Source organism: Rutidosis leptorrhynchoides, chromosome 5 (assembly GCF_046630445.1).
Source record: "Rutidosis leptorrhynchoides isolate AG116_Rl617_1_P2 chromosome 5, CSIRO_AGI_Rlap_v1, whole genome shotgun sequence".
NCBI classification, from domain to species: Eukaryota; Viridiplantae; Streptophyta; class Magnoliopsida; order Asterales; family Asteraceae; genus Rutidosis; species Rutidosis leptorrhynchoides.
Window position 1 is genome coordinate 21,823,044 of NC_092337.1, and position 11,831 is coordinate 21,834,874.

Here is an 11,831-nt window from a genome sequence, read left to right on the forward strand (position 1 = left end):
TAAATAAGCGTAATTCCTTTATTTTCATATTTAATTGCACTTCTAATTATCACATTTTTATTTATTGTCATTGTATTTAATTACACTTTTAATTATCGCACTTTTTAATTATCGTAATTTTATTTTATCGCACTTTTATTATTCGCAATTTCATTATCGTTATTTACTTTACGCTTTAAATTAAGTCTTTTATTTATTTAATATTTTACATTAGGTTTTAACTGCGACTAAAGTTTTAAAAATCGACAAACCGGTCATTAAACGGTAAAAACCCCCCTTTATAATAATAATATTACTTATATATATATATTTGTATTTTTATAAATTAAAACTAATATAGCGTTAAGCTTTGTTTAAAGATTTCCCTGTGGAACGAACCAGACTTACTAAAAACTACACTACTGTACCATTAGGTACACTGCCTATAAGTGTTGTAGCAAGGTTTAGGTATATCCATTCTATAAATAAATAAATATCTTGTGTAAAATTGTATCGTATTTAATAGTTTTTCCTAGTAAAATATACACTATTTCATATACGCCTCGCATAACATCAATGACCTAAATCAAGAAGCGCATTTCTTTTTCGGAAGACTTTACTTCCTTTTAATGATGGAATTGATTCATCGTGTAGATCCATCTTTCTTTCAAATATATTACAGTAAATCGGGTAAAATATTTAATTTTGTCCAAAATAAAAGTATCTTCAGTTATTTGTACAAAAATATGTGATATATGTTCAAAATAACTTGGTAAATTTTTCCCACACATGGCTTTTATTTTCCTTTTTATTGTCCTCTATTCCATTTTAAATGAATTCTAACATTTTGGTTTGTTTCTCAATTTATGTCCTTTCCAAGGTAACAATAATTTCGATGTTAACACCTAGTTTTATCGTCCATAAATATGTATAAACATGATTTTTAATTCATTTAATTGAAAATTTTGAAAATTTTACTAGAATTGGGTAGTCAGTATATAAGACTAGGGCTGTTCTTTATTATCAGAGAGCACTAGATTCTAATACAACTACTGCTTTACTAGTATTTTTAATGGTAACCAAGTGTATAAGTTAAAAATTTTAAAAATCCGAAAGAATTTAACCCCTTCCCACACTTAAGATCTTGCAATGCCCTCATTTGCAAGAAATCAGTAACAATTTAAATTATTGAGGGTGATTAGCGTAGAAAAATGATTAAATTTTACCAAAGTTTCCAAACATATTGGCGTTTGTTTATTGAATGATAAATGGTGCACATTATTTGTTCATTCCGTCTTGTTGTTACATCATATTTGTTTTTCGTTTTGTCGTCAAAAGTACTAGCTTTTGCTGAACTTAATGCCAGTCTTTGAAAATGCGCTGTTTTACCCTATTTTGTACAATTGACAATATAAATACATACAAATATAAACAAGCATGGCAATTTGAAATGGGACTTAAAATCCCACTTTCAAATCAAATATGAAACAATAGTACAACAAATAAAAATATTAAACATTACAATAAAAATATCATAATATAATGTGTTTAAACATAAATAAACAGAAATAATAAAAATTAAAAATCATATAAATTACCAACCGGAACTAAATCAATCTGGATAGGGGTTCCAGTTCATGTCGTCATTCGGGTTCCATGGTTGGTGATAGGTGTACTGGTATGCCTGGTTAGGGTCGTAGAGAGTATAAGGTGGTCTCATCTCGGGCTGGTGTTGAGGATAGTAAGCGGGTCGGGTCGGAACGTAGTGATCCTGAGGTGACAGCCGGCTCATAATCTGACGCTGATGATAGTCCCATCTATCATGCTGCCGTTGCCTGGAATGCTCGTAATCATTCCGGGATTGCCACTGCTCCATCCGGCGAAATCTCTCCGCGTTTGTCATATCTACCTCCTCTACACGCTGGTAGACATCAGTCATAGCCTCCCGAATGACATCCCTAATGTCACTCGCTTCCTCCATCTCCTCATCTGAGCCTCTTTCTACCCGAGGATGACTACCTTCATAGGGTATTGCCTGGTTGCGTCTACTCTTTAATACCTTAGCACCCGCATAAACCCTTAATCCTAAAAGCTCAACCTGCTCCCTACATTCCAAAAGTGGACCCCCTTGGTCCTTATCTACACCTAAATACTCTCCAATGAGAGTAACAAAAATACCTCCTCCTATAATTCCCCCTTCCTGTATTCCTTCAACCATCTTAGATAAATAAAAACCAACACAGTAAGGGATATTAACAAAGCCTCTTGTGTCTCGAATACACTTTAGGTAAAATAAATCATGTAAGGTCATTTTCTCCTTGTTGTAACCTCTCTATGTAATCGAGTTAGCCAAAAATCTATGAATTATACGAAGCTCGGCTTTGTTAATATGTAAGTAGGTATGTGTTCCTGCCCGCCCAAAAACATTATAATCTGACATACGCCTCCAGACGGCGTTTGCGTCAAAATTCCTATCTACCCTTTCACCACGATAAATCAAATTCATACAATCGGGTAGTAGCAATTCAGCGGGCGTATATATCTGCAAAGCCCTGGCCATGTCCAGCATGGACATTCTGTACATCCTACGGCCAAGTATAAATCTAAGAAAACTTCTATCATCTAATCTATCTACATCTACATTTAATGCTATAGTACTCATCAGCTCAACACACCATTTCTTATATACAGGTCTACGAATGGTGAATAAGCGTTCCCAATCAGTAAAAGAAGAACTGCCATACCTTTGGATCAAATGCTCCCTAACATGGTCAGCAAGTTGGACCCTTTCCAAAGGATTCCAATCAATTACCCTAGGCACCTCTACATCTTTCGTTACTAATTTGAATTTGTTACTTTGATACGCCGGGTAATCTCTCGAGCTTCTATCGAATCTCAGATTAGGATGCAATGTATGTTCAGGAATCATTGGGTATTCTACTGGCGGATGCATCGGAATTACTATGAATTCATTAGCAAATGTAGTAAGGTACATGTTGGTCAGGCTGATGTTGTTGTTCCTGTTGTGGTTCTTGTTCGGGTTCTTGCTCGTATTGCGGTTCATATTCTGGTTTAGGTTCTTGTTGTGGTTGTCTAGATGATGATGAAGCACCAGCAGTATCGGTTTTCTGCAAAACACATTAAACACAAAATTTGTGCATCCAAATATGCATTAGTGTTAGCAAAATAACAACTTGAAACAATTACAATAACATGTTAAATCAAAATTAACTTTTCACAATTTTATTAATTCTACACTTTTTCAAATAAGCCTATATGAAAATGTATACAAAGTTCATAAGCATTTAACTCAAATAACATGTCAAAATAGTCATTACTAACAATTAAACAAGTCTCAAATGGCAATTATATCAAATTAATCAAGTTCATGAACTTTGTACCTAAAAAGTCCACTTTAATCTCCAAAAATCATGTTTAGGATCAATGTTTGGATCATTTAGCTACCTAAACATGTTATACTACTTAATTTAGCAATAATTCATGACAAAAATTGGCCATAACCTGTTTATATCAAAAAGCCCCAAATTGCTCAAGAACACAAACCTTAGATTCCTAAAATTTTTGAAGTTTTTGGCTTCAAATCATGTTAAATAGCATCAATCTAGGTTATACATGCATAATATACTAACAATTTAACTCTAATTACACTAGAAATAAACAAAATTGCATTAGGTAAAATATTGGTAATTATCACAAAAACTAGAAAATTTATGAGTTTAGGGGTGTAATTTTTACCTTTTTGTTGAAGAATCCGAACCTAGGCATGATTATAGCGGATTGTAGGATGAAATTTGGTGAAATTTGGGTGAAAAATGGTGATTTTAGGAGTGTATATGTGTGTGTGTTCGTGTATGTTGTGTGTGTAAAGGGTGAGACAGAGAGCAGCTCTCGTTGCCTTTTGATCCTGGCCAGAAAATCAGCTCCATGCGATCGCATGGAGTTGAAGTTCAAAACCCATGCGATCGCATGGTTCTGTTATATATATATATATATATATATATATATATATATATATATATATATATATATATATATATATATATATATATATATATATATATATATATATAAAACCTTACACTTTTTAAAACATATAATTAAATTAAATTTTAAAAATTTGTTTCTCTTTAGGATGAGGGCGTTTCGGAACGATGTCCTAGTCCGTCCCTCGACAAAATTTTAAAATTTGTCAATTTTAAGCGCAGTTTTAAAAGCAAAGATTTTTGGGGTTTTTAAATGTTTTTGGCATACTTTAATTTAATAAGATTAAAAATAATGATAATAAAAGTTCTCGTCCCTCCCTTGGGTAAAGCAATTTCGGTTCAATGACCTAGTCTTCAACTTACGACGAATTTTAAAAATCTTATTTTTAACTTAACGAAATAAAGTAAATTTTTGTTTTTAAATTCACACCAAACTTAAATATAAAATGCATAAAATTAAAAATTCATATTATTAAAATTAAAAATTCACACCAAACTTAAATTATATTTTTGTTTTTATACAACAAACTTATATTAAAAATATTAATTTTTCAAATATTTACAAACTTAAATATATTGATTTTAAAAAGTTTACAATAATAAATTAATATTTAAATATTAATTTTAAAAACATAGAAAAATTAAAAATTAAAAATCTTTTTGGTCTTTTATCCCACTTTAATCAATCAAATATTATCAAAAATATACGCCCCTCTTTTCGGTAAAGTAATTTCGGCTATATTACCTAGTTTTACTCCTGACGAATTTCTGAAATATTTTGGGTTGATTGATTAAAGATATTTATACCTTAAGAATAAACGTTAAATTTCGCAGTGATGTAATAAATTTTTGTATGATATCAATAATTTCGGTTACGCATACCTAATTTTATTGAATACCAATTTAATACTTTATAGCGAACGATTCAGCGTTTATTATCAAAAGGTTAAAAATAATAAAAATAAAAATAAAAACTGTACATACTTACCTGTGAAATAGAATTCTTAGTGACCTGCTTTAGCCCACTCATAAGATAGTCGGACTAATTGGTTTTCCATAGCTACATAGGCATAACCTCGAGCATTCAACGTTTTTTCTTCGAAACATATGAACGGTCCATCTCTGCATAAAGTAACGAATTTGATATTGGAATATGTCTGATTCGTCGAACATTTTCCTTTGTGTGACCATTTTCTGCATTTGTGACATCTTTCAAGGTGTCGTGCTCTACTTTTCGCTGCGGATTTTGATTTTCCTTTACCAAACTGTAACTTATTATTTTCGTTCCTGGATTCTTTTCTTACTCCGTCCAATTTACCTCTGATTAATGATACCAATTCACTTGGAAGGGTGTCATTATTACGTTTAGTGATCAAAGCGTGTAGCATTAGACCATGATTTAATTCACAGGAAGTCTTCATCTCGTAAAACCTAAAAAAAATAAAAATTCAGAATGGGGGGAGAAGACTAGTTCTTTAGGGTCTGCTAGGGAAAGACCATTCGGATTCCATTCTCGAGAACTACACGAAAACAGAAAATCTAACTCTAACAGAAATACATATTACCCTAAAAAGATTCGAACCTCCCCACACTTAGTTGAAATTGTGATTAACGTTATTTTCAATTGGATCATCAACAACTTGTATATCTTTGACTTTTACTTCAATCCATTTATTGATTTCCTTCGTAACTTTCACAAGTTCAACTAACATCGCCTTTTATTTTGGCGATAAATTGGATATTAATCGGTTACATAACTTAAAGTTTCCCTTAATCCTAGCATCGTGAATCCGTTTATAAAGTTTCTTCATTGAACTGTTAAAAAGGGTTCATCTAATTTCGTATCATCAACGGGGTTCTTTGTGATTGGATCATCATTAAGTGTTTCTTCATCTTCCCCACACTTATGCATTTTTATTGGTTTAACAGTTTTGGTTGGTGGAGATTTAAACTTTCGATTCACAAAGGTGATCGATTTATCACCATCCCTAAGTGTCATTCTTCCTTTTCTTACATCAATGAATGCCTCGGTGGTTGCTAAAAATGGGCGACCTAAAATTAGAGGAATATCGAGGATTTCCTCCATATTAATCACTATGAAGTTTGCAACAAAGGTCAAACTTCCCACGTTAACAAGTAAATTATTTGCTATTCCAACTAGGTGTTTAATGGTTAGGTCAAATGATTGAACACCTATTTTGGTTGGTTTTAATTTACCCATACCTAATCTTTTGTATAAGGAAAGAGGCATAATATTTGCACTTGCTCCTAAATCTGCGAGTCCATTATATACAGCACCATCATTAAGCAAGCAAGAAATGATAAATTCACCCGGGTCTCCTGCTTTAGTAAGTCGAGTTGGTTTGTAAACCTTTTTCGGGTGTTCTTTTCTTGGTTCTTTCATTTCCATTTGAACTTCTTGTTCACATTTTTCTTCGTTTCTTGGAATGGGAGGTTTGTATAAAAATTCTTCTTCATCACTCCAATTTGAATCCTCCCTATTTTCCAATTTTGATTTTTCATATGTTGTTGATAACATATTTATGTTTTCATTTTGAGGGTTTTCTTGGGTGGTGAAATTATGATTGACTTCATTGTCAACTTCCATCGGACCATGTAAGTAATGTTTAACTCTGTGACCATTAACTTTAAATTCAATCCCATTTGAATTTATTAACTCTATTGTTCCGTATGGGAAAACTCTTTTGACTATAAATGGTCCAGACCATCTTGATTTCAATTTTCCAGAAAATAGCTTGAATCGTGAATTGAAAAGAAGAACTCTATCTCCTTCTTTAAATTCTTTTGAACTTCTGATTCTTTTATCATGCCATTTCTTTGTCCTTTCCTTATAGATTAACAAATTTTCGTATGCTTCATGTCTCAATTCTTCTAATTCGTTTAGTTGACTTAATCGTAGACGTCCGGCTTCATGTAAATCAAGATTACATGTCTTCAAAGCCCAAAATGCTTTGTGTTCAATTTCTACTGGAAGATGACATGCTTTTCCGTAAACGAGTTTAAAAGGTGTGGTTCCAATTGGAGTTTTGTAGGCTGTTCTAAAAGCCCAGAGTGCATCCTCCAATTTCATGGACCATTCTTTCGGATTTGATCCTATGGTTTTCTCTATAATACGTTTTAAAGCTCGGTTGGTATTTTCAACTTGTCCACTTGTTTGTGGATGATATGCGGTGGAGATTTTATGAGTTACTCCATATCTTTTGAGAACTTTCTCAAGTTGATTATTACAAAAATGAGTACCCCGATCACTTATTAAAGCTTTCGGTGTTCCGAACCTAGCAAAAAGACGTTTTAAAAAGTTGACTACAACTCGTGCATCATTAGTCGGGAGAGCTTGTGCTTCCGCCCATTTAGATATATAATCAATGGCAACGAGAATGTAGAGATTATTATGAGATTTTGGAAATGGACCCATAAAGTCAATACCCCAAATGTCAAATACTTCACATACTTGAATGACATTTTGTGGCATTTCATCACGTTGACTTATTTTTTCGGCCCTTTGACAAGCATCACAGGATTTGCAAAGAAGGTGTGCGTCTTTGAAAATTGTAGGCCAATATAATCCAGCATTGTAAACTTTTCTTGCTGTGAGTTGAGGCCCATAATGCCCTCCTGTTGGTCCTGTGTGACAATGGTTTAAAATTTGACTGGCTTCATCTCCGAATACACATCGGCATATTATTCCATCGGGACAACTTTTAAACAAATGTGGATCTTCCCAGAAATAGTGTTTTATATCACTAAAGAATTTCTTTCATTTTTGGTATGATAATCCTTTTTCAAGGAATCCACATACTAAGTAGTTTGCATAGTCTGCAAACCATGGAATTTCATTATAATCTATCTTCAATAGATATTCATCAGGAAAGTTGTCTTGTATGGCCGATTCATTTAGAACTTCTAATTCGGGATTTTCAAGACGAGAAAGATGATCAGCGGCGAGATTTTCTGCTCCCTTTTTATCTCGGATTTCAATATCGAATTCTTGTAAGAGTAAGATCCAATGGATTAATCTTGGTTTGGCATCTTGTTTCGAAAATAGGTATCTAAGAGCAGAATGGTCAGTATAGACCACCGTTTTAGCTAGAACGAGATATGAATGAAATTTGTCAAAAGCAAAGACAATAGCAAGGAGTTCTTTTTCAGTAGTTGTGTAATTCGTTTGTGCTCCTTGTAACGTCTTACTAGCATAATATATAGGTTGAAATCGTTTTTCAATCCTTTGTCCTAAAACGGCTCCCATTGCAAAATCACTTGCATCGCACATTAGTTCAAATGGTAGATTCCAATTTGGAGTTATCATGATCGGCGCATTAGTGAGTTTCTCTTTAAGAATATTAAAAGATTTGATACATTCATCTGAAAAGATGAATGGAGCATCCTTTTCTAGGAGTTTATTCATAGGAGTGGCAATTTTAGAAAAATCTTTTATGAAACGTCGGTAAAAACCGGCATGTCCTAGAAAACTCCTAACTCCTCTAACATTGGTGGGATGTGGAAGTTTAGCAATTACATCTACTTTAGCTCTATCCACTTCAATTCCTTCCTTTGAAATTTTATGACCAAGAACGATGCCTTCGTGAAAAATCGCCATCATGCACCTTTGAAAGGTTGCAGGGGCGTTGCAAAGTCCAAATGGCATGCATTTGTAAGCAAAAGTACCATAAGGGCACGTGAATTTGGTTTTTTCTTGGTCCTCGGGTGCTATTGGAATTTGAAAATATCCGAAAAAACCATCAAGAAAACAATAGTAACTATTTCCGGCTAATCGTTCCAACATTTGATCAATGAAAGGTAAGGGAAAGTGATCTTTTCTGGTGGCGTCATTTAATTTTCTATAATCAATACAAACACGCCATCCTGTTACCGTCCTAGTAGGAATAAGCTCATTTTTCTCATTTGTGATGACAGTCATGCCACCCTTCTTAGGTACGCATTGAACTGGGCTTACCCATGGACTATCAGAAATTGGATAAATTAAATCTGCATCAAGCAGTTTAATAATTTCTTTCTTAACAACATCTTGCATATTAGGATTTAGTCTTCGTTGGCGTTGCACATACGTTTTATGACCTTCTTCCATAAGGATTTTATATGTGCAATACGAAGGACTTATTCCTTTAATATCATGAATCTTCCATGCAATGGCTGGTTTATGAGCTTTTAGCACAGAAATGAGTTGTGATTTTTCATTTTCAGTAAGAGAAGACGATATTATTACAGGTAATTCAGATTCACCATGTAAATAAGCATATTCCAAATGGTTTGGAAGTGGCTTTAACTCTAATGTCGGTGGTTCTTCTATCGATGATTTATATCGATATCTGTCTTCTTCTTTTAGCATTTGAATTTCTTCTGTAGTTGGTTCATATCCATTTTCCATAAGTGTAGCTAACATTTCAGTTTCATCAATTGGTTCAGTACTTTCTCCTAAAGAACATTCTCCTGTTCCTTGTAATTCTGGAAATTCTTCTAACAATTCTGCATGTGATTCTATAGTTTGAATATAATAACATGTATCATCTGCAGATTGTGGTTGTTGCATTGCTCTATCAACTGAAAAGGTAACACTCTTGTCCTCTATACTTAGGGTCAGTTTCTTACCAAACACATCTATTATTGCTTTAGCTGTGTTTAAGAATGGTCTTCCTAATATGAGAGGTACTCGAGAATCTTCTTCCATGTCCAGAATAACAAAATCTACTGGAAATACTAAAGTACCAACTTTAACTAGCATGTTTTCCATTATCCCTCTAGGATATTTTACTGATCGATCGGCTAGTTGTATGCTTATTCGTGTTGGTTTCAATTCTCCAAGGTCTAGTTTAACGTATAGTGAATATGGCATTAAATTTATACTAGCACATAAATCTGCCAATGCTTCTATTGAACTAAGACTACCCAGAAAACATGGAATTGTGAAACTTCCTGGATCTTATAATTTTTCTGGTATCTTATTCAACAACACTGCAGAACAATTAGCATTCATAGTAATAGCCGAGAGTTCTTCCATTTTCTTTCTATTTGTGATTAGATCTTTCAGAAATTTAGCATATCTAGGCATTCCTGAAATCACATCAATGAAAGGAAGATTTACATTTATCTGTTTAAAGATATCCAAGAATTTGGATTGCTCGGCTTCAAGTCTCTTTTTTCTCATTTTACTTGGGTAAGGAAGTGGTGGTTGGTATGGTTTAACATAAGGTTTAGCCTTAACTGTGTTATCTTCATTAACCTTTTCAGCTACCGATTCTTTTTCCTTATCTTGTTCAGACTGTGGTTCTTGTGAAGTAGGAATAGCTTCATTAGAAATTACAGGCATTTCAGGTGGTTTAAGTGTAATACCACTTCTTGTGGTAATGGCTTTTGCCGTTTCATTTCGGGGGTTAGCATTTGTATCGCTAGGTAGACTTCCCGGTTTTCTTTCACCTATCAACCTTGCTAGGTTGCTCACTTCTTGTTCCAAATTTTGAATAGAAGCTTGTTGATTTCTAAATGCTTGAGCATTTTGTTCATTGGTTTGTTTCTGAAATGTGAAAAACTGCGTTTGAGATTCAACTAGCTTTGACATCATATCTTCTAAATTTGGCTTTTTATCATCGGTTTGTGTTGGTTTGTTTTGAAAATTAGGTCTTTGCTGATTGTAAGTATTGTTGGATACTTGTTGATTACTTGGACCTTGTTGGTTGTTGTATGGAACATTTCGGTTATAGTTCTGATTTTGATTGTAGATTGGTCTTGGCGGTTGATAATTATTCTGATAATTATTTCCAGGCCTTTGGTTTATGTATGAAACATTCTCTATTTGTTCCATTGTTAGTTCAATACTGAGACAATCTTTTGTTAAATGTGGTCCTCCACACTGCTCACAACTAATTCGTATTGAGTGAATATCTTTAGTTATCTTTTCCATTCGTCTCTCGACAGCATCTATCTTTGCAGAAATGGAATCTAAGTCATCGCTAGAATCGGCTCTAGCTGCTTTAGATGATCTAACGATATCTTTTTCTTGGTGCCACTCATGTGAGTGGGAAGCAGTATTATCAATAATTTTATAAGCGTCAGTTGCTGTTTTCTTCATAATGGAACCACCAGCTGCTATATCGATGTCTTTTCTTGTAGTGATGTCGCATCCTTGGTAGAATATTTGTACTATTTGACAGGTGTCTAAACCATGTTGCGGATATCCTCTTAATAATTTTCCAAATCTTGTCCATGCTTCATATAAAGTTTCATTTGGCTTCTGTGTGAACGTAACAATTTCTCCTTGAAGTCTTACGGCTTTAGATGCCGGAAAGAATTGTTTAAGAAATTTTTCAACTAAGACGTCCCATGTATCAATCGCCCCTTCAGGTAACGATTCTAACCAATCTTGGCTTCTCCCTTTAAAGTCCAGGGAAATAACATGAGATATATCTGTTCATCCTCCACTTCTCTTATTTTAAATAGAGTACAAATCCTAATAAAGGTACGAAGATGTTCATTTGGATCTTCCTTTGGTGCACCACTAAATTGGCATTGATTAGTCACCATGTGTAGAATTTGTCCTTTGATTTCATAATCTGGCGCATTAATGTCAGGTTGAGTAATTGCGTGACCTTGGCCAGTGCGTTTAGCTCTCATTCGGTCTTCCATACTTAGAGGTTCCAGACTCTCCATAATTGAATTTGTTGAATATGAATCACTAGAGGATTCTGATTTAATGGTTGGTTCCTCAACAATTTCTGTTTGAATGATTGGTGGTTTCGGAGGAAAAATTAGTGGTTCAGGATCTATGAATTGTCCCTGAATATTCTCCAGATTCTCAATTGTGAGGTCGGGTTC

At 33.7% G+C, this 11,831-nt stretch overlaps 1 non-coding gene across 1 annotated transcript; it reads left to right on the top strand.

The window, feature by feature from the left end:
* Positions 1-11,176: 11,176 nt before the first annotated feature.
* LOC139850784 (small nucleolar RNA R71) lies at positions 11,177-11,283 on the top strand. Its single transcript, XR_011760165.1, has one exon. It is a non-coding gene; the product is annotated as a small nucleolar RNA R71 (small nucleolar RNA).
* Positions 11,284-11,831: the final 548 nt, after the last annotated feature.